Raw genomic sequence first — 20,657 nt, forward strand, 5'->3', positions numbered from 1 at the left:
ATGCAGGTGAGTTTCTAAAGCTCAGATGAGGAGAGAAACGTGAGAACACAGAAGATGGGAAAATTGAAGATCTCACTACCTCAACCACACTCCACTGAGGAGAACTTGTCACTGAGATGCCTGGAATATGCAGGGAGTAGAGAGGATTTTGGGGAATATTATCCATGAAAGAACAGATCCAACCTAGTTGACCTCCCCATGGAAGGAGGGTTTAAATGTTTGTTCACAGATAATGGTGGCTTATGTCAGGATTCCCACAGGTTTCAGAAATAGCCTTCATTGACAAATGCCATACTTCATTTAGAATTGATTCCCATCTTGAGAACCCATGAAATTCTGGAGGGAAATTCCATCAATCTGTGGGGTGTGTGCCTCCCCCCCAGGATTTCTTACCCTATCCCTGTCCCCACCTGTCCTCCAGACATTTACAGAATTAACATGTAATGTTCCCACCAGATTGTGCTGTCAACTGAAGAATCACCCAATTCATAAATTTAGAAAGGAGATTTTATTTCTGATAAAGGGTTGAAGCTGCAGGACGGCCATCTTAACAGGCTGGGAAGCAAAGCCTCCCACAGAGACTGTGAGGAGGCACTTCAAGAGAGGGAAAGATGAGAAATGAACTCATGCGAATGGATTGACCAGTGCACACACTCGGCAGGCTATAGAAGGAGCTATGGATATTCATGTGGCAGGCAGGTTCACGTGTAATAAGCAAACACACCTGTTACATACACTTCGTGTTTGCTTTGGGGTGAGGACTTAAGAACTAAGTGAATTACAGTTGGGCACTATACATCAAAAGGGCTTTTTCTGTGCCAGTACCATGCTGTTTTTCTAAGCATATCTGTGTAGTAAAATTTGAAGTCAGGGAATATGGTGCTTCCAGCTTTGTTTTTTGTTTTTTTTTTCTTAGGATTTCTTTTGCTATTCCGACTCCTTTTTGATTCCATATGATGTTTAGGATTTTTTAAACTATGTAATCAGTTACGTTGGTTATTTGATAGAAATTGAGTTGAATCTGTATATTGCTTTGGGCAGAGTGTTAGTCTATTTTGCATTGCTATAAATTAATACCTCAGGCCAAGTGATTTAAAAGGACAGGAGTTGTATTTGGCTTCTACCCCTGCAGGCTCTGTGAGAAGTGTGGCATCAGCATCCGCTTCTTGTGAGGGCCTCAGGAAGCTGACAATCACAGTGGAAGGCAAAGGGGGAGCAGGTTGTGTCACGTGGTGAGAGGGGGACATGAGAGGCGACGAGGGTCGCCAGACTCTTTTTAACAATCAGATCTCGCAGTAGCTAATACAGAAAGAATTCACTAATTACCATAGAGTGGGTATGAAGCCATTCCTGAAAAACTTTTCCCCTTGACCCAAAACCTCCCAGGAAGCCCCATCTCAAATATTATGGATCACATTTCACCATGAGATTTGGTGGGGAGGGGCAATCTTCTGAACTACATCATTGCACTCTGTGTCCCCAAACTCATGTCGTTCTTAGATTGCAAAATGATCCTTTTTTTAAAATACATTCCAAAGTCGTGGTCAACCTCCAACAAAAAATTCCAAAGCCTCCTCTGAGTCATAAGACAGTTTCCCTGCAGCTGTAAGTATGAAAATGTTGGAGTTACTTACTTGCAATGTGCAATAGTGGCACAGACATTGGGTAAACACTTTCAATACAAAAGGAATAAGTTGCACAAAGGAATGTCCAACTGACACCCCACACACCTAAAGCCTAGTAGGGCAGATATTAAATCTTAAAGCTACAAAACAATCTATCATAACTTTATGTACTTCGGTCAGGACACAGTAGGACAAAGTGGGCCCCAAAAACCTCAGGCATCTTATCCATGTAGCTGGGCACAGCTCATGGGGCTACTTTCACAAGTTAAAGTCAAGTGCCAGAAGGATTTTCAGGCTGAGAGTGGAAGCTGCCTTTGGCTCTGCCATTCTGGGGTCATGAGGGTCGTGGCCACATTCCCAGAGCTTTACTATGAAGTGCCCTAGTGGGGACTCTGAATGGGGGCTCCAATGCCATCTTTCCCCATCCTTGCCACTGCCCTTGTAGAGGCCGTCTGTGGTGGACCACTCCTGTGCACACTTCTTCCTGGGCACGTAGTGTTCTCTACACATCATCTGAAATGTAGGCAAAAGCTGCCCAGCCTCCTTCAGGTATGCAAAATTGATTCAGTATTCAAAAATCAATCAACATATCACTAGGCTAAAAATCAAAAAGGTTTTATGAGCATATCAACTGACACCAAGAAAGCCTTTGACAAAATCCACCATCCACTTATCATGAAAATTTGCAAGACACTAATACTAGAAAGGTACTTTCTGAACTTGATAAAAAGCATTTACCCAAAGAATTACAGCTAACATTGTAGTTAGTAGTGAAGAACCAAATGCTCTTCCCTAAGATCAGGAGCAAGGCAAAGACGTCCAAACTCACTACTCATAGTCAACATAATACTGGAAGTTCTAGCAAGTACAACGTGGCAAGGAAAAGAACTAAAAGGCATACAGATGGGAAAGAAAGAAAGAAAACTGTCCCTATTGCTAGATGACATGATCATCTACATACAGAATCCCAAGGAATTTTCCTTAACAAACCTCCTAAACAAGAGAGACCAGCACATTTGCATAATACAAGATCAACACACACAAAAATCAACTAAATTTTTATATACTAGCAACAAACATGTGGAAACTAAAATTAAAAACACAAAAATGCTGACAAAAAAAAAAAAAGACCTAGTTAAATGGAGAGACATACTGTGTTCATGGATTGGAAGACTCAACATAGTAAAGATGTCAGTTCTCCACAAACTGATTTGAGGATATAACACAATGCCTATCAAAATCTCAGCAGTTTTTCTTTTTCTTTTTTGAGATGGAGTCTTGCTCTGTTGCCAGGCTGGAGTGCAGTGGTGCCATCTTAGCTCACTGTAACATCCACCTCCCAGTTTCAAGCGATTCTCCTGCCTCAGCCTCCGAAGTAGCTGGGACTACAGATGTGCGCCATCATGCCCAGCTAATTTTTGTATTTTTAGTAGAGACAGGGTTTCAGCATGTTGGCCAGGATGGTCTCAGTCTCTTGACCTCGTAATCCACCTGCCTCAGCCTCCCAAGTGCTGGAATTACAGGTGTGAGCCACCGCACCCTGGCTTGTTTTTCTTTTTTCTTTTTTTCTTTTTTTGTTTTTTTGAGATGAAGTCTCACTCTGTTGCCCAGGCTGGAGTGCAGTGGTGCAATCTCAGCTCACTGCAATCTCTGCCTCCCAGGTTCAAGCAATTCTCTTGCCTCAGCCTCCCAAGTAGTTGGGATTACAGGTGCCTGCCACCACACCTGGCTAATTGTTCAAATTTTATTAGAGACGGGGTTTCACCTTGTTGGCCAGGCTGGTCTTGAACTCCTGACCTCAAGTGATCTGCCTGCCTTGGCCTCCCAAAGTGCTGGGATTACAGGCATGAGCCACTGTGCCCACCCTCAGCAGTTTTTCATACTGAGGCGGGAGGACATAGAGAAGCACATTCTAAATGTATATGGAAAGGCGATGGACCTAGAATAGCTAAAACATTTTGAAAAAGAACTAAAAAGAGGAGCCGGGTGCAATGGTGCATACCTGGAGTCCCAGCTATTCAAGAGGCTGAGGTGGGAGAATCAGTTGAGCCCAGTTCAAACTCAGCCAGGCAAAATATCAAGACCCTGTCTCTAAATAAGTAAATAAATAAATTGAATGGGAGGAGTCACTCTACTTGATGTTTAGACTTACTATAGGTACAGCTGTTAAGACTGTGTGATACTGGTGAAGGTACAGACACATACATTAATAGAACAGAATAAAAAATCCATATAGGCGTGCCCATCTGATTTTTGATAAAGTGCAAAAAATAATTAAATGGAGGAAGGATGGCCTTTCAAAAAATGATGGTGAAACAATGGGACACCTATAGGAAAAAGAATGGACCCAAACCTCACGTCTTATATGAACATTCACTGAAAATGGATCACAGACATAAACATGAAAGGTAAAACTAAAAAACCTTTAGGAAAAGTAAATAGGAGAAATCACCTGGATTTAGGGTTAGGTAAAGAATTCTTGGACTTGGCCCCCAAAGTGCAATATGGGAAAATTATAAATGGGACAGGGTTTCAGCATGTTGACCAGGATGGTCTCTCATGAAAATTTTTAAATTTTGCTCTGCAAAAGACCCTGCTAAAAAGATGAAAAGGCAAGCCAGAGACTTAAAATATTTGCCAACCACAGATTCAACAAATATATAAAGAATTCTCAGCTCGGCGTGGTGGCTCATGCCTGTACTCCCAGCACTTTGAGAGGCCAAGGCGGGCAGATCACCTGAGGTCAGGAGTTCAAGACCAGCCTGGCCAACATAGAGAAACCCCGTCTCTACTAAAAATACAAAAATTAGCCAGACGTGGTGGTGGGCGCCTGTAATCCCAGCTACTTAGAAGGCTGAGGAGAATCGCTTGAACCCCAGAGGCAGAGGTTGTGGTGAACCGAGGTCACACCATTGCACTCCAGCCTGGGAAACAAGAGCAAAACTCTGCCTAAAAAAAAAAAAAAAAAAAAAAAAAACCAGAATTCTCAAACTCAACACGAAAAAGCAAAACTGCAATTAGAAGATGGGCAAGGCTGGGTGCCTTGGCTCTCATCTATAATCCCAGACTCTGGAAGGCTGAGGTGGGAGGACCACTTGAGCCCAGGAGTTTGAGACCACCCTGGACAACATAGTGAGATGCCATCTCTACAGAAAAAAAAACAAATTAATCATCCAGGCATGGATGCACACACCTGTAGTCCCAGCTACTCAGGAGGCTGAGGTGGAAGGATCAGTTGAGCCTGGGAGGTCAAGACTGCAGTGAGCCCTGCCACTGCACTTCAGCTTGGGTGACACAGATGAAAGAAGGAAGGAAGGAAGGGAGGGAGGGAGGGAGGAAGGAAGGAAGAGACGGAGGGAGGGAGGGACCAACTACTGATATGGTGACAACTTGGATGCATCTCAAGGAAACTATGCAGAATGGAAAAAGCCAGTCTCAAAGGTCACAAACAGTATGATTCCATTTATAAATCGTCTTATAATAGTGACATTATAGAGATGGAGAGTGGATTATTGGTCGCCAGGGGTTAGGGATGGGAGGCCAGGAGGGCAGACCTCTTATGTCTTTCCCTCCAGCTGCTCTGAGGTCACATGAGCACTTGCTTTTAATTCTTCAAGACAGATGTAACTTCACAGTATACGAATGGTCTGCCGATGTTTTCCAGGGGGAAGGACAGGAGAATCTGCATTGCACACTACAGTTCGGAAGCTTCATCACAGTTCTTCTCATTGGCTCCGTGTTTCTTCCCATAGTTCTATCAGTTTTCTCATCTCTTTCCTCCTCCTTACCTCCACCCAGCAGAACCTCTAAAATTCACATCATTGGCCATGGACACACAGGAACTCAATTATTGCCTGGACTTTTCACAACCTACTCGGAAAAACAAAAGCATATGGCTTCTAAATGGCTGCCATTTATGATTTCAGGCATACCTGCTACTCAGGTATGCTTATTCAGGGTTGTTGGGGAGGTCTCAGTTCCTCTACTTCTTACGATTATTATCACATGAATATATTCCCTTCTAGCCCATGTGCATCTTGAGTGCAGGGACTCTCTTATTCAACTTTTTATCACTCTCTCTTTTAAAAATCTCAAGTGCTGGGCAGGCACGGTGGCTCATGCCTGTAATCCCAGCACTTTGGGAGGCCAAGGTGGGTGGATCACAAGGTCAGGAGTTCGAGACCAGCCTGGCCAAGATGGTGAAACCCCATCTCTACTAAAAAAAAACAAAATTAGCTGGGCATGGTAGCTGGCACCTGTAATCTCAGCTACTTGGGAGGCTGAGGTGGGAGAATCACTTGAACCCAGGAGGTGGAGGTTGCAGTGAGCCAAGATGGCGCCACTGCAACAGTCGGCAACAGAGCAAAGGCTCCGTCTCAAAAAAAAAAAAAAAAAAAAAAAATCTTGAGTGCTTAGCACAGTGACTGAAAACAGACACTTAAAATATTTGTCATGGAACAAATATGCCTTATATGGCACCTGTGACCCTTCCTTTCTTCCTTCCTTCCTTCTCTCCTTCTTTTTTCTTTCTCTTCTCTCTTTCTTTATTTTTCCTTTTCCTTTGACTTTGGTTCAACATATTTCAATGCCTAAAACATGTTGACCAACTACAGCCCACTTTGCCTGTTTTTGTAAATAAAATTTTATTGAAACATAGTGACATTCGTTCATTTATATATTATCTATGGCATGTTCATACAATAGAAGAATTGAATAGCTGTGATTGACTGTAGAGTCCATAAAACCCAAAATATTTACTATCAAATCTTTTACAGAAAAAGTTTGCTGACCCCTGCTTTTCAGGGATTGGTTGATGAGAAATTTTATATTCCATTCCTGAGTGATAACGCTAAGTACAAAACTCATTACTTCAAAAAAAATTTTACATTCTTTTTCCTAACATGCCCAGAATATCAATCACTCATATAATTTGAGTTAAGAGGAATCTTCCACATAATCTATTCTGTGTCCCTTGTTTGCAGCTAAGGTCTGTGCGGAGAGACTTTCCTGAAACCTTCCTCAAAATCGTCTTACCTGCTTTTCGTGTAGTTCAACTTCAATCCTGCAAAGCCTGTGTGAATTAGTCTTACTAGTAATTCCAAAAACTAAATTCAGGGCAACATTTCTACCCATGCATTTGGATGGAACATTTGTACTCAATGGGAAAGCCAAGGTACAACCCAAGCAAGTAGAAATTCGCCTCTGAACATTCTTCCCTCCAGAACACATGACGGCTTCCTATTCCAAAGAGAAGCAAAGGACCGCTAATGCTTCCTTGCCCACCATTACTTTTATATTTTACTATTTCTAATCAATAAGATTCTATTAATAATTTTTTTTTAATTTAGATACTCATGAGAAGTCGTTTCATTAAATGCAGCCTGTGATACTTCTGCAGCATTTTTTTTATTAATGGACATTATTCTTTTTTCTAGCTTCCCCCCCCATTAATGGACATTATCTTTAGGTCACTTTTAGGTTTATTGAGAGATGAGCAGGAATTAAATATAGCCCCCTCTTCCCACCCCTCCCCAACTAGCAGCTTCCCCTGTTGTTAACACCTTGCTTTGGAATGATACATTTGTTTCCATTGATGAACCAATACTGATGCCCTACTATTAACTAAAGTCCATTTTTTTTTTTTTTTTTTTTTTTTTTGAGACGGAGTTTCGCTCTTGTTACCCAGGCTGGAGTGCAATGGCGCGATCTCGGCTCACTGCAACCTCCGCCTCCTGGGTTCAGGCAATTCTCCTGCCTCAGCCTCCTGAGTAGCTGAGATTACAGGCACGCGCCACCATGCCCAGCTAGTTTTTTGTATTTTTAGTAGAGACGGGGTTTCACCATGTTGACCAGGATGGTCTCGATCTCTTGACCTCGTGATCCACCCGCCTCGGCCTCCCAAAGTGCTGGGATTACAGGCTTGAGCCACCGCGCCCGGCCAACTAAAGTCCATTATTAACAGTAGGGTTCACTCTTGTGTTGTACATTCTATGACCAAATGCATAATGTCATGTGTCATCATTATAATACCATATAGAATGGTTCCACTGCCTTCAAAATCCCATGTGCTCCACCGTATTCCTCCCTCTCTTCTTCCTTCTGTGCTTTCCAAATCCCTTTGTATCATTGATCTACTGTCTATAGATTTGCCGCTTCCAAAATGTCATATAATTGAAACCACACATCACATAGCCTTTTCACATTGGCTTCTTTCACTTAGCAACACGCATTTGTGTGCAAGTTATGTAGATATACGTTTTCAACTCATAGGGTAAATACCAAGGACTGTAGTTGCCTGATGTATGGGAAGACTATGTTTAACTTTGTAAAGACATTGCCACATTTTCTCCCAAAGTAGCTGTACCATTTTGTTTTCCCACTAGCAGTGAAGGCTGATGATACCAAATGCTGGTAAAAATGTCTTTACCAGCATTTGGTATCATCAGCATTTTAGATTTTGGTTATTCTAATAGGGGACTCCTTATTGCTTGAATTTGTGTTTCCCTGATGTGTCAGGCTGCTTTTGCATCACTATAAAGAAATAGCTGAAGCTGGGCAATTTATAAAGAAAGGAGGTTTAATTGGCTCACAGTTCTATATGCTGTAGAGTAAGCGTGGCACTGGTACCTGCCCCTGGTTAGGACCTCAGGAAGCTTACAGTCACAGTGGAAGAAGGAGGAACAGGGGCAGCGCTTAGTGAGAGTGGCAGCAGAAGGTGGGGGAGGTGCCAAACTTTTTAAACAACCAGATCTCACATGAACAGAGTGAGAACTCATTTATTATCATGAGGACAGCACCAAGCCATTCATGAAGAATCCTCCCCCATGACCCAAACACCTCCCACCATGCCCCACACACCTCCCACCACGACCCACCATCAACATTAGGGATTACAGAGTTATATTTCAACATAAGATTTGGAGAGGACAAGCATCCAAGCTATATCACCTGATAGCATATGATGTTGAACATCTTTTCCTATGCTTGTTTTTAAGCTGTATATCTTATTTGGTGAGGCATCTGTTCAGATAGTTTGTCAATTTAATTGGGCTGTTTGTTTTCTTATTGTGAATTTTTAAGAGCCCTTTGCATATTTTGGATACATGTCCTTTGTGTTTTGCAATGATTTTCTCCTAGTCTGTGACTTGTCTTTGCATTGTCTTAACAGTATCTGTCACAGATAAGAAGATTCTAATTTTAATGAAGTCCCACTTACCACTTTTTTCTTTCATGGATCATGTTTTCAATGTCATATCTTAAAACTCATTACCAAAACCAAGGTCACCTAGATTTTCCCTTACGTTATATTTTACAGGTTTTATAGTTTTGTGTTTTACACTTAGATCTATGATTTTCTTTTGAACTAACTTTTGTGAAAGATGTAATGTCAGTGTCTAGATTCTTTCCTTTTCTTTATCGTAAGGAACTTCAGTTCCAGCACCATTTGTTAAAAAGACTATCTTTTCCCTTTCTCCATTGAATTGGTTTTGCCCGTTTGTCAAAAATCAGTTGGCTATATTTGTGTGAGTTGATTTCTGAATACTCTATGCTGTTTATTTGATCTATTTGTCTTGTTTTTCACCAATGCCACACTGTTTTGATCATCGTAGCTTTACAGAAAGACTCGAAGTCAAGAGGAGTCAGTCTTCTTTGTTCTTCTTCAATATTGTTTCAACAATTGCATATTTTTGCCTTTTCATATAAACCTTAGAATCAGTTTGCAGATATCCACAAAGTACCTTTCTAGGATTGCACTGAATCTATAGATCAAATTGGGAGGAACTGACACACAGCAAGATTGAGCCTTCTTATCTATTAACATAGTTTGTCTTTCCATTTATTTAGATCTTCTTTGATTTATCTAATCAGAGATTTGTAGTTTTTCTCACATACATTTTGTACTTCTTTTGTTAGCATACTATGGATCTCTCTCTCTCTCTTTTGGTAATGATGCTAATAATGTTGTATTTTAATTTCAAATTCTAATTGTTCATGGCTGGTGATAGTAAAAAGAAAATACTTTCATGTATTAAGCTTGTATTCTGCAACTTTGCTATATTCTAGAACTAATTAGTTCTAGATTTGTTTGTTTGTTTTGTCAGCTCTTTGGAGTTTTCTACATAGACAATCATGTCATCTGTAAACAAAGACAATTTTATTTTCTCCTTTACAATTCATGTACTTTTTATTTCCTTTTTTTGTCTTATTGTCTACAGTGTATTTTCAAAGCAATATATAACTACATATATGATTACAGATAACAAGGTGCATCCTTTAAACCAAAGTCTATAGTATTTTAATTGTAAGTTTTAAATGCATCTTCTAAGCACTAGATAAAATTCTTAAAAACAGGAATGTCTTTGAATGTATTTCCATAGTCTACCACAGAGTCTGTACGTGGTAAGCACTCAATGAGTATGTAGTGGGAATTAACTTAAGATATAACTTTAAAACTTAACATCTGTGTCTGGGGTTTTAGCAGAAAATAGAATTCACATCAGATGCTTCAAATGAAGAGACTTTAACACAGTGGACTCTCAGTCATGTCTGCCATTAGAATCAAAATTCCCCCTGTCTGAGAGTAAGACATGGGCTTCTCAGGTAATTCCAATGGCCAGCAGTGGTTAAAAATCAGTAATAAAAAGACTACCTGTAGAAGTGTAGACAAGACTAAGAAAATCAAAAAGAGATGTTGAGGCACTTGCTTTATAAATAAAGAAACTGAAGCTGAGTGAGGAAAAGTAACTAGCTCAAGGTCATGAAGGTAGTTGATGGTGGAGATGGGCTTCAAGCCCAGGGATGTCTAACTCTATACTCCATGCTGCCTTCCAAATGAGTTTTTCTCTGGAACAAAATGTAATATTTGACCAAGCCTGAAGTAAAAAAAAAACACTTTCGAAGTAAGCACAAGATGCTCTTTCACTTAAAACCACATCAAATAGATTAAGATCAAAGTTTTCCTTGTGTTCTCAAATGAATTAGGGCCTGAAATAAAACCCATCTAGTTTCTGTGATTAATATGACACGTGATGTTGTCTCCTTTTCTCTCCATCTTGCAGATAAAATCATGTCTGAATTTTTCTGGAAAGAGAATGATGAGAAGCCAGAATGACAGATATTATATCTGCTAATGTGTAGTCTGGGAGATGGGACCCCTCGCAGGGAGTGGGTTAGGAGGGCAGAGAAGATGTTGACCTCTGATTAAAGCAAATGCTCAGACCTGGATTTTGAAAACTCTTTCCTTTCCAGTGTTGCTGGGGATAACATCGTAGCTTTACCTCTGAACTAAGGACTTCATACAAATACATTTTCAATTCATCTGCCACTTACTATTGACTAGATTATAAACCACTTAAAGCTTCTGAGACTAGCAGTTACCTCTTAAAATGAAGTGGTCTTCTGATTTTGTGTAACACGCATTTGTCTTTAAAATGCTTTATGTTTTTTATAATTTTCTCCTCTTATTACCTAATTCACAAGTTCATTCTATTTTATACACCTTACATGTCCCTATGCTATTCATGCTGAAGTCTCTTTCACTGCAAAATGAAAGATAAAATTAAATGATTGTCAGGAAGGCACTGAGCTTAAACTGAAGCAAGTTCGTTGGATGCCGGCAGCACCCTGATCTGAAGAAACATCTCAGGGTCTGTCTGCAGCACTTGCACATCAAAGGAAGGTGTGAGTCCAGAGGTCTGGACCCAGCTTATAGAAGTGGGACACCAGTCACCAAATACTGAAGAAAAAAGCAGAACCAAGAGAAGAAAAAAAAAAGAAACACTGTAGACAGTCCTCTTCGAGGAGTTCTTCAGATAGAATATATAGTCAAAAGAAAGAAGGAAGGAAATCAAGATCAAAGTCAAGATCTTTGTCCAGAGATCAGCCTTGTTCTCATTCTTATGACAGAAGACACAGGCATCAATCAAGCAGTAGCTCTTATGACTGTAGAAGGAAAGTAACTCGAAGTCATTCAAGGGGTCGAGGGAAATTCTTTGGAGTTGAGTTAAGAGTTAAGTCTAGATCAAAAAGCAGAATAAGGTCTGGGTCAAGACCTTGTCCATGTTCTCACAGTCGGAGCAGTGAAAGCTCCAGCCACAGAAGAATGCATAGTCGGTCTCAGGATAAAGAACAACGTAAAGGCAGAGCTAAGGAGAAAAGAAGAGGGATTAAGGGAAGGACAAGGATTACATCACATCAAAGGTGGGGAATCTAGAAACATCAAAGCTGGATTAGAGAACATCTGCCACCAGCTGAGCAGACCAAAGCCAGACTACAGCTGGTTCTTGAAGCTGCTGGGAAAGCTGATGAGGCATTGAAAGCCAAAGAGAGAAATGAGGAAGAAGCAAAGAGAAGAAAGGAGGAAGACCAAGCCATCCTGGTAGAACAAATAAAAAGAATAAAATAAATGGAAGCTGTTGAAAGAGATTCCTTTGTTCAGCAGACATTCAGATCAATTAAGAAGTCAAAAAGTTAGTGGAATCTACTGAAGCACAACATGCAACTTCAACATCAGGACCAGCATCACTAGGTGTTGATCCACTCAGTACCAAAAACGAAACAGAAATGAGCAGCATCCCTACCGCCATCAAGTACCAAGATGACAATTCCCTGGCCCATCCACATTTATTTACAGAGAAAGCTGATGCTGAGGGAAAATGATTTAGAGGTTAATTGCTCTCTGACAAGAAAGATGAATAGGCAGTCCTGTGGCCTAAGTAAAATACATACGGTTGGATTGGATGGCCCCAGTAACATTGGAAATTTAGGTTTTTAAAATACCAATATTAACTTTTTGCCCTTAAAAAGAATTCAGCTGATTATATAAAAAGGTAATCTCATTTCATTCTTCTCTCATGTAGACTTGAATATGTGTTGATTTTCTTTAACAAAATCAACTTGTTTTTAAGCTGTATACTTCAAGCTGTAATATTGTGAAAATTAAAATGTAAAATTTAAGAATGCATGAAAGAGAGGCATGAAAAATATTACACTCTTAACAAAGCTAACTATACATTTTTTAAAAAGATTCTCTGGGTGTGGCAAGTGCTCTGCAGTGGACCGCAGTTTCCAGAGCTCCCTATTAATGCCTAATGGACCCAGGCTGTCTATCTGGATGCCAAAGGCATATGTGAATGTATCTTCTGTCCTGCTTCAGCCAATTCCCTAGTATTGACTATGAAAGTCAGCAGATGGGTGTGTTTGGGGTTATGTTGTTTTGTTTTATTTTGCTATGCAGAATATATATTTTAAAAGAGTTTGAATGCATTTGACAGTGGACTAATATGCAGAATTTACAAGAAATTCAAACAAAATCAACAAAAATACGTCTAAAGAATCCCATTAAAACGTGGAAGAAGGACATGAATAGTCAGTTTTCAAAAGAAGTCATACAAATTGCCCACAGGCATTTGAAAACAAGTTCAACATCACTAATCATCAGAGAAATGCAAATTAAAACCACAATGAGATACCATCTAACACCAGTCAGAATGGCTATTAAAAAGAGAAAAAATAACAGATGTTGGCAAGACGTAGAGAAAGAGAACTTTTATACACTGTTAGTGCGACTGTAAATTAGTACAACCTCTGTGGAAAACCATACAGAGATTTCCCAAAGAACCAAAAATAAAACTACCATACAATCTAGCAATCCCACTACTGAGTGTCTAGCCAAAGAGAAAGAAATAATTATCTTAAAAAGATACCTGGACTCATATGTTTATCACAGCACTATTCACAATAGCAAAGATATAGAATCAACCTAAGTATCCATCAATGGCTGATTGGATAAAGAAAATGTATTATACACACTTGAACACCTACTCAGCCATAAAAAAGAATGAAATCATGTCTTTTGCAGCAACATGGATGGAACGGAAGTCATTATCCTGAGTGAAACAAGACAAGCACATGTTCTCACTTATGAGTGGGAGCTAAATGAAGTGTACACATGGGCATAGAGCGCAGAATGATTGACAATGGAGGCTTGGAAGGGTGAGAAGGTGGGGAAGGGAATCGTGAGACGTTACCCAATGGATACAATGTACATTATTTGGGTGATGGATACTCTAAAAGCCCTGACTTCACCAGTATGCAATGGATTCATGTAACAATATTACACTTGTACCTATAAATTTATAAAATAAAAATGGTTTTCATAAAATAAAAATGAATGTAACTACTTACACTTTTATGACCATAGATTTGTTTCTGCTTTTTCTCATCAGTCGTTCTTTATCCTCACTCGTTTGTCTAGATTATGATATTTAGACATTATATTCATAAATGCAAATCATGTGTGACATATTACATGGGAAGTTCCAAAATGTACCCTAATTAGTTGAATTGAGACAGTTTAGTATGTGGAAAATATCGTGAAATTATATAGGACTAAAAACTACATGAGGGTTATTTAAAATGTCTATTTAATTTTGATCAATAAATTGGTCTAAATCAAATGGTTTATAATTAGTAAAGAAATTGATTTCATATCAAAAATAATCTCTATGCTGAAAATAAGAAAAACTGATTTCCCACAAATAATTTTTTTCAGTACCACTTATTGGCAAATAAATCAAACGCCTGTCTTCCCTACCTCAAACGATTTATTAAGAACAGATATCCAGGCATTGCTCTACTTTCTATTATGGATTTAAGATAAATTGAATAGAATTCAGAATACAACTTAGCAGAGAAAAGAAAACTGTGATGTAAAAGGGCTGAAGAACTATGTGGGAAGGAAGGAAGGGAGGGAGGGAGGAAGGGAGGGAGAGAGAGAGAGAGGGAGGGAGCGAGGGAGGGAGGGAAAGAAGAGGAAATCCATAGTTGGAACAGTTAGAACCAAACTCTCAGAACTTTTGGTATGTCGCTGGGATTACAGGTGCCTGCTACCACACCCAACTAATTTTTGCATTTTTAGTAGAGATGGGTTTTTACCATGTCGGCCAGGCTGGTCTAGAACTCCTGAACTCAAGTGATTCTCCCACCTCAGCCTCCCCAGATGCTGAGATTGCAGGCGTTAGCCACCCGCCTGGACCTTTCTTCATTACTAATTCTTGTCAGCACCTCCTGTCTGCTAAGCTTGGGAGCGTTTCCTAATGTCTAACTTGTATCCTTACTCTTCCAATTCTGGTTCGTTCTCACCTTAGGCAAATGAAAATGCTCTCCTGGATTAGATGTCTAATTCATAGTGCCCCACCCCTCCCATCCTCCCAGCACACAGCTCCAGCAGCTATCCCCAGGTAGGCATGACCCAACTGTACTTGGCCTCCACTGCAGGGTGTAGGGCAGCCTTCTGCCCCAGGGCTTGAGGACACTGTGGGAAGCTCCCTGGCACCCATGGAATGTGAGGGTGTTACCATCTTACAGGTCATTGGGAAATGGGAGCTGATGGAAACACCAGGGCTCCACAGAGAGTGGCACGAGCTTCCCACAACAACGAGTCACTTGAGAACTCACCCCTGTATTATCTTCCCATCCTTTCCTGTTGCAGCCCTCCATTTCTGTTCTCTGGAGTTAGCTCCCAAAATAAATTACCTGCACTCCTTTGGCTCAGCCTTTGCTTTCAGGGGGACCCAACGCAATTGCTCAGCATCAGCACATATTCTTTTCAGCTCGCTCTCTTGCTCTCTCTCCATATATATATATAGTTTCTCAGCTCTCTCTCTCTATATATACACATATATATGTATGTATATATATATAGAGAGAGAGAGAAATTAAAAATTATAGGGAGATAAAGAATAAAGATACAGAGAATAACGTCATAAACACTATTGTACTTGTTACACAGAAAAACAAATCTAGACAGTTTATTTTGGACACATATATAAAAGAACATAAAAACATTGGAGAGAACACTGAAATCTCCATTTTTAATTTTCTAAGCCTCATTCCCCTACATCAGTCCCCAGAAGCTGCCACTAACCTGAATTCGGGGGTTTTTTTTAGCCTTATTTTGTTTGCAAAATACTATTTTGCATGATTTAATATTTATACCATTACTTCAACTGAAAATTTACTTTAGGCCAGGCGCGGTGGCTCACGCCTGTAATCCCAGCACTTTGGGAGGCCGAGGTGGGTGGATCACGAGGTCAAGAGATCGAGACCATCCTGGCCAACATCGTGAAAACCCGTCTCTACTAAAATATAAAAATTAGCTGGGCGTGGTGGCGAGTGCCTGTAGTCCCAGCTACTTGGGAGGCTGAATCAGGAGAATTGCTTGAACCCGGGAGGCAGAGGTTGCAGTGAGCCGAGATCACTCCACTGCACTGCAGCCTGGCGCCTGGCGACAGAGCAAGACTCTGTCTCAAAAAAAAATAACAATAAAATAAAATTTACTTTAAAATTTACACAAATGGTATCACACCTTATGCTTCATTTTGAAACTACATTTTTATCTGTCTTATTTTTGTGAAATGTATTCATGTTAATACATATGGTTCCAGATCATTTCTCTTATTTACTGTAATATGCTACTGTATGCCTATAATTTATTTATCTGTTTCTCCTTTTAGACATTTCTGGATGTTCCCGGGTTTTTTTTCTCTCTTATGAGTAGTACTGCTGCTATGAACACGTTTTTGTACCCATCTTTTGGTGCAGATGTGCAAGGTTTTTTTCGGGTGTTTTCTTGGTCATAAGGAAAGGACACTTCTAACTCTTCCATGTGTTGCCAAACTACTCTTTTGAGAGATTCTTCCACTAGTATAATGAGAATTTCCTCTTTTTCGTATTCCAGTCATCACTTGACATACTAAATACCTTTAAAATACTTCGCTAGTCTTATGAGTCTGAATGGATCTCCTTTTGTTTCATTTTGTATTTCCCCAATTATTAGTGAGGTTAACTGTCTACTCAACTATTGAGCCATGAGTTTTCTTCTTTGAGGACTAAAATGTCTGCTTGTCTATTGGGCTGCTTTTGTCCAATTGATGTGTAAGAATTCTTCAGATCTTCTGATACCAAGCTCTTGCTTCCGGTCGATGTTGCAAATCTATTTCCCAATATGTCTCCTATATTTAGTTTTTCTAGTGTGTCTTCTGTAGTAGTAAATATTTGAACTTTGATTAAGTCAAATGTATCCATTTTTACTTTATCAGCGAATTAATTTTCATGGAGTCAGACTTTTCTCATGAGTTAGTCATTTTAAAGAATCATCTTTCAGTTTGGTTTGTGGGCTTGGTTTGCTGGTTTATCTTTCTCTGATTTCCGTTCTTATACTTACTAATCCTTTCTTCTCCTTATTTCTGCAGACTCTATTTTTATTTTCTAGCTTTGACTACTACCTTCATCTTGGTCTTTCAAGAAATATGTTTTAATTCACTTTGTCTGCATTTTTCATTGTTTGAAGTATACAGTAATTTTAGTGACAACGGTTCTAAAGATTTTCCTTCTTAAACCATGGTAAATTAAACATTTTTAAGTTTAAACAAAATAATGTGTATACATACTAGAAAAAGAAAACAGAATTTATCTCCCATTTCTCCTGTCCCTCTGTTCCCTCCCAGATGAGGGCAACCAAATTATTAGAGCGCCAGCCTGGGTTGCTTTACTTTATGTAGGATGAGAAAAATGGGTGTTTATTTGAAATGGTATATTATTGTATATTATTTATTTTCTGTTACATAAATGCTATCAAACAAAATGAAATGATGAATTTATTATTTAAACAAAAACAATAGGACTAGTTAACAGTGGCAATTAGTAGTAGAGGTGATTAAACAAAAAATATGTGTGAGGAAAAAATAACAATATTTTCATAATATTTTTTATTCTCTGACACATCAACTTATTTTAACTCTTTATTAAATTTAATAAATTTTGGCTGGGCGCAGTGGCTCACACCTGTAATCCCAGCACTTTGGGAGGCCGAGGAGGGTGGATCATCTGAGGTTGGGAGTTCAAGACCAGCCTGACCAACATGGAGAAACCCCGTCTCTACTAAAAATACAAAAAAAATTAGCAGGGAGTGGTGGATTATGCCTGTAATCCCAGCACCTCAGAAGGCTGAGGTAGGAGAATCAATTGAACCCAGGAGGCAGAGGTTGCAGTGAGCCGACATCACACCATCGAGCTCCAGCCTGGGCAACAGGAGCAAAACTCTGCCTAAAAAAAAAAAATTAATAAATTATGTAGGTCATATAGTTGGGTATTCTTAAGGTACATGTGAATGTTTTAACAAGGAGAACTTTAATATAGATTATAATTATTTATAATTATAATTATAGAACTTTAATAATATTTAAAGAGGACTTTAATATAGGTAAAGAGAGATTACCCATATTTAGTAGGAAACAGCAATGACATCTTTTTTCTGTACAGTAGGATATTTTACTCTTCCTATTTTCTTTTTCTTAATACTTCCCTGAACTGCTGCACCCTTAAGTCACATCAGTCACCTCACTCGCTCTTCACTCAATGCCCCACTGCAGGAACTCCAAGTCGTGGGTGCCAGCATGAATGGGCAGTGACCACGCTCGCAGGGGATCTATACTGTACTCAGCCCCTATTTTTTAGGATGCCCTATGGGTTTTGTACTTTTCCCTCAACCTTCTTCACCCATCATGAAAAACTGAGATGTCTTGTGCCCAGGACTGACGATTTTTCTGGAACGCGGGACTGACAGTCCTGAATGAGCCCGGACACCTGGCCACCCCAGCAAGTTAGTAATTTTAGCTCTCTTAGCTGGTTCTCTTGGTCTTAGTCTCCATATTGCTAAATAAGATACTTACATTGCTCTTTCGTGATTGTTCTATCTCAGATATCATGTACTGTGTTTTCATATGAAAATGAAGATTTGACTCTTTCCAAATCCTCTTTTCTTTGCTCCAGTGTATTTCTTTTTGTTACTTTACACATTCACTTTTTTTTTTTTTTGAGAAAACCATGCAGTGACTTCCCAAGAAGTGATGCATGCCAGAGGAGTTTTTAAAAATAACTGTCTGTGCATCGCCCCCCTCCCCCTACCCCCCACCCCATCGTTCCCCATCTGGTAAAAGCACACAGAGTTCTTTCCAGATACTCTAAAGCACTGGCTTTACAAAGGAAAAGATTCTTAACCCAAATACACACTCTTTCCACTTACCCCCAAAGGAGACTAACCACAAAAAGTTTTAAAAACTGAATCGAGATGTCAACACCTTCGTTTTTAAGAAAGACTCCAAGGTACCTATGCTGCCAAAATGCCTGCACCGTCCTCTCTCTCAACATCTGCATTCACAGGGGCTTTGCTGCATTCTTAGGACAAGATCTTTTCAAGGCAACTGTTACTAGCTGTTTCCTTATAGGGCATCAAGATAAGAAACGCTGATGATGTTATTAACCCCGATCCCGCTTTGAAGTGGATATGGGAAACTGAGCAGCTCAGCTTTCACTGGTCACTGACACTAACCTTCCTTTTTTTTTTTTTTTCCGCATGCTCCCGTGTGCTTTATTGGAATGCTGTCAGGTCCATGCCTTCCACATGGGCCCTCACACAGCCAGGAGAGGCCCCAGCGCCCGTCCCGGGACACCGGCCCGCACCTGCAGGAGGGAAAGGCGTTCACCCTCTGTGAAGGGGTCTCAGCCACCACATCCCCTTCCGAAGGTGGCCCCGACCCCTCCCTCCCAACACTGACTGCACTTCCCATCAGAAGGGGCTGTCACCCTGCCCCCAAGGAAGGCAACTTCCGGGGTGTGGGGGGAAGAGCTTGGGTTCGTGCTGCCAAGTCAAGGTGCTGGCATAGAAATGGGAAAGTGGAAACCACGCCCCACCGTCCAGGATGGAGTCCACCCCTCCTCAGAGCGCTCAGCCCACCAGGATCCAAGCAGTCCTTGGGGAAAACCACGAGGCCGCCCAAGCCTCAGCTCAGGAAAGACATTCCAAGACCTCACGCTCCACTCTCCGGGGCTGACTTCCTGGGACCTCTGTGTTGGCCACTTTGCCCTGAGGCTTCTCAGCACCCGGAGCCTCTGACCCCAGGTCCAACTACAGCAGGTGGCTGCTTTGGTGACCAAGTCCGTCCGTGGCAGCCAAGGACACAGGCCCTCCACGTCGGCTACCAAGGGGGCTGGTGCCCACAGGGAGGAGAGGGTGCCAGGAGGGCTCCCTGAAATCTAGGGCCCATCCTGTGCCGCAGGTGGCCAAGTCCCTGAGGTGGGACGTGCTCAGGGCTGAAGGGCCAGGCTGCTCCAGGAGCGCTGCAGACGGCGGCCGGAAAGTGGGGTGACCAGGGAGCATGGCTGAGGCCATAGTGAGGAGCACAGCGGCAGGGGAGAGCACCTCACACACTGCACGAGCTTCCGGCACATGCATGGCTGGCCAAGACGGAGGGTAACACAGGGCAGATGAGGGAGACTGAGTCACACGCAGCGGCACGTCATCCAGTCCAAGGGGAAGGTCGGCATGGGGCGGGCACCAGTCTGCAGGGCAGCCCCATCCAACAGGTTCAAGCCAGCCATGCTCCGGGCAGCCAATCAGACTCAAATGACAGAAAAGCCAGAGGGCGGCGTCAGAGGCACGCGGGCACAGCTGCATGCTGGGGGCTGACCAGGAGCTGGACCTTCCCCAGGCCCAGCCACTGCACACAGGTGACCCCAGCTCAGCTCCTGAATCCCGGCCCCTCCTACTGTCGCACCCCCCTGCACCCGGGCCGAGGGCCCACCCGGCCCACCCGCACTCCTTTGTCTAACAGGGCGTCCCAGGATAGTCAAGTTCCAGCACCGAGAACAGCTCAGGCATGGCCGTTGGGAGGTGTGTCCGGTGAATGTGGTGAATGTGGTGGCTGCACGAGGCTGATGCAGGGAAGCCGCTGAGGGTAATGACATGGATTCGACAGCACTGGCCCAGGCAGCCGTGGACTCGGGAGCGAGGGCGGTCGATGGCAGTGTGAGCCCCAGTGTCGCCTTCAGCATTTCCATCTTTACCACTCCAGTCACTTTCTTCAAAGAGAAAGAACCAGAGCAAACCCAGAGTTAAACATCTCCACGAGACGCGGCTCCTCTCATCGCCGACAGCACGGCACGTGGCTGGTCCCTGACCCCGGAGATAAT

At 41.5% G+C, this 20,657-nt stretch overlaps 1 pseudogene; it reads left to right on the forward strand.

The window, feature by feature from the left end:
* Positions 1-12,340, forward strand: LOC105725144 (serine/Arginine-related protein 53-like; annotated as a pseudogene).
* Positions 12,341-20,657: the final 8,317 nt, after the last annotated feature.

This window comes from Aotus nancymaae, unplaced genomic scaffold (genome assembly GCF_030222135.1).
Source record: "Aotus nancymaae isolate 86718 unplaced genomic scaffold, 86718_ANA_hifiasm-v0.15.2.pri h1tg000041l, whole genome shotgun sequence".
NCBI lineage: Eukaryota > Metazoa > Chordata > Mammalia > Primates > Aotidae > Aotus > Aotus nancymaae.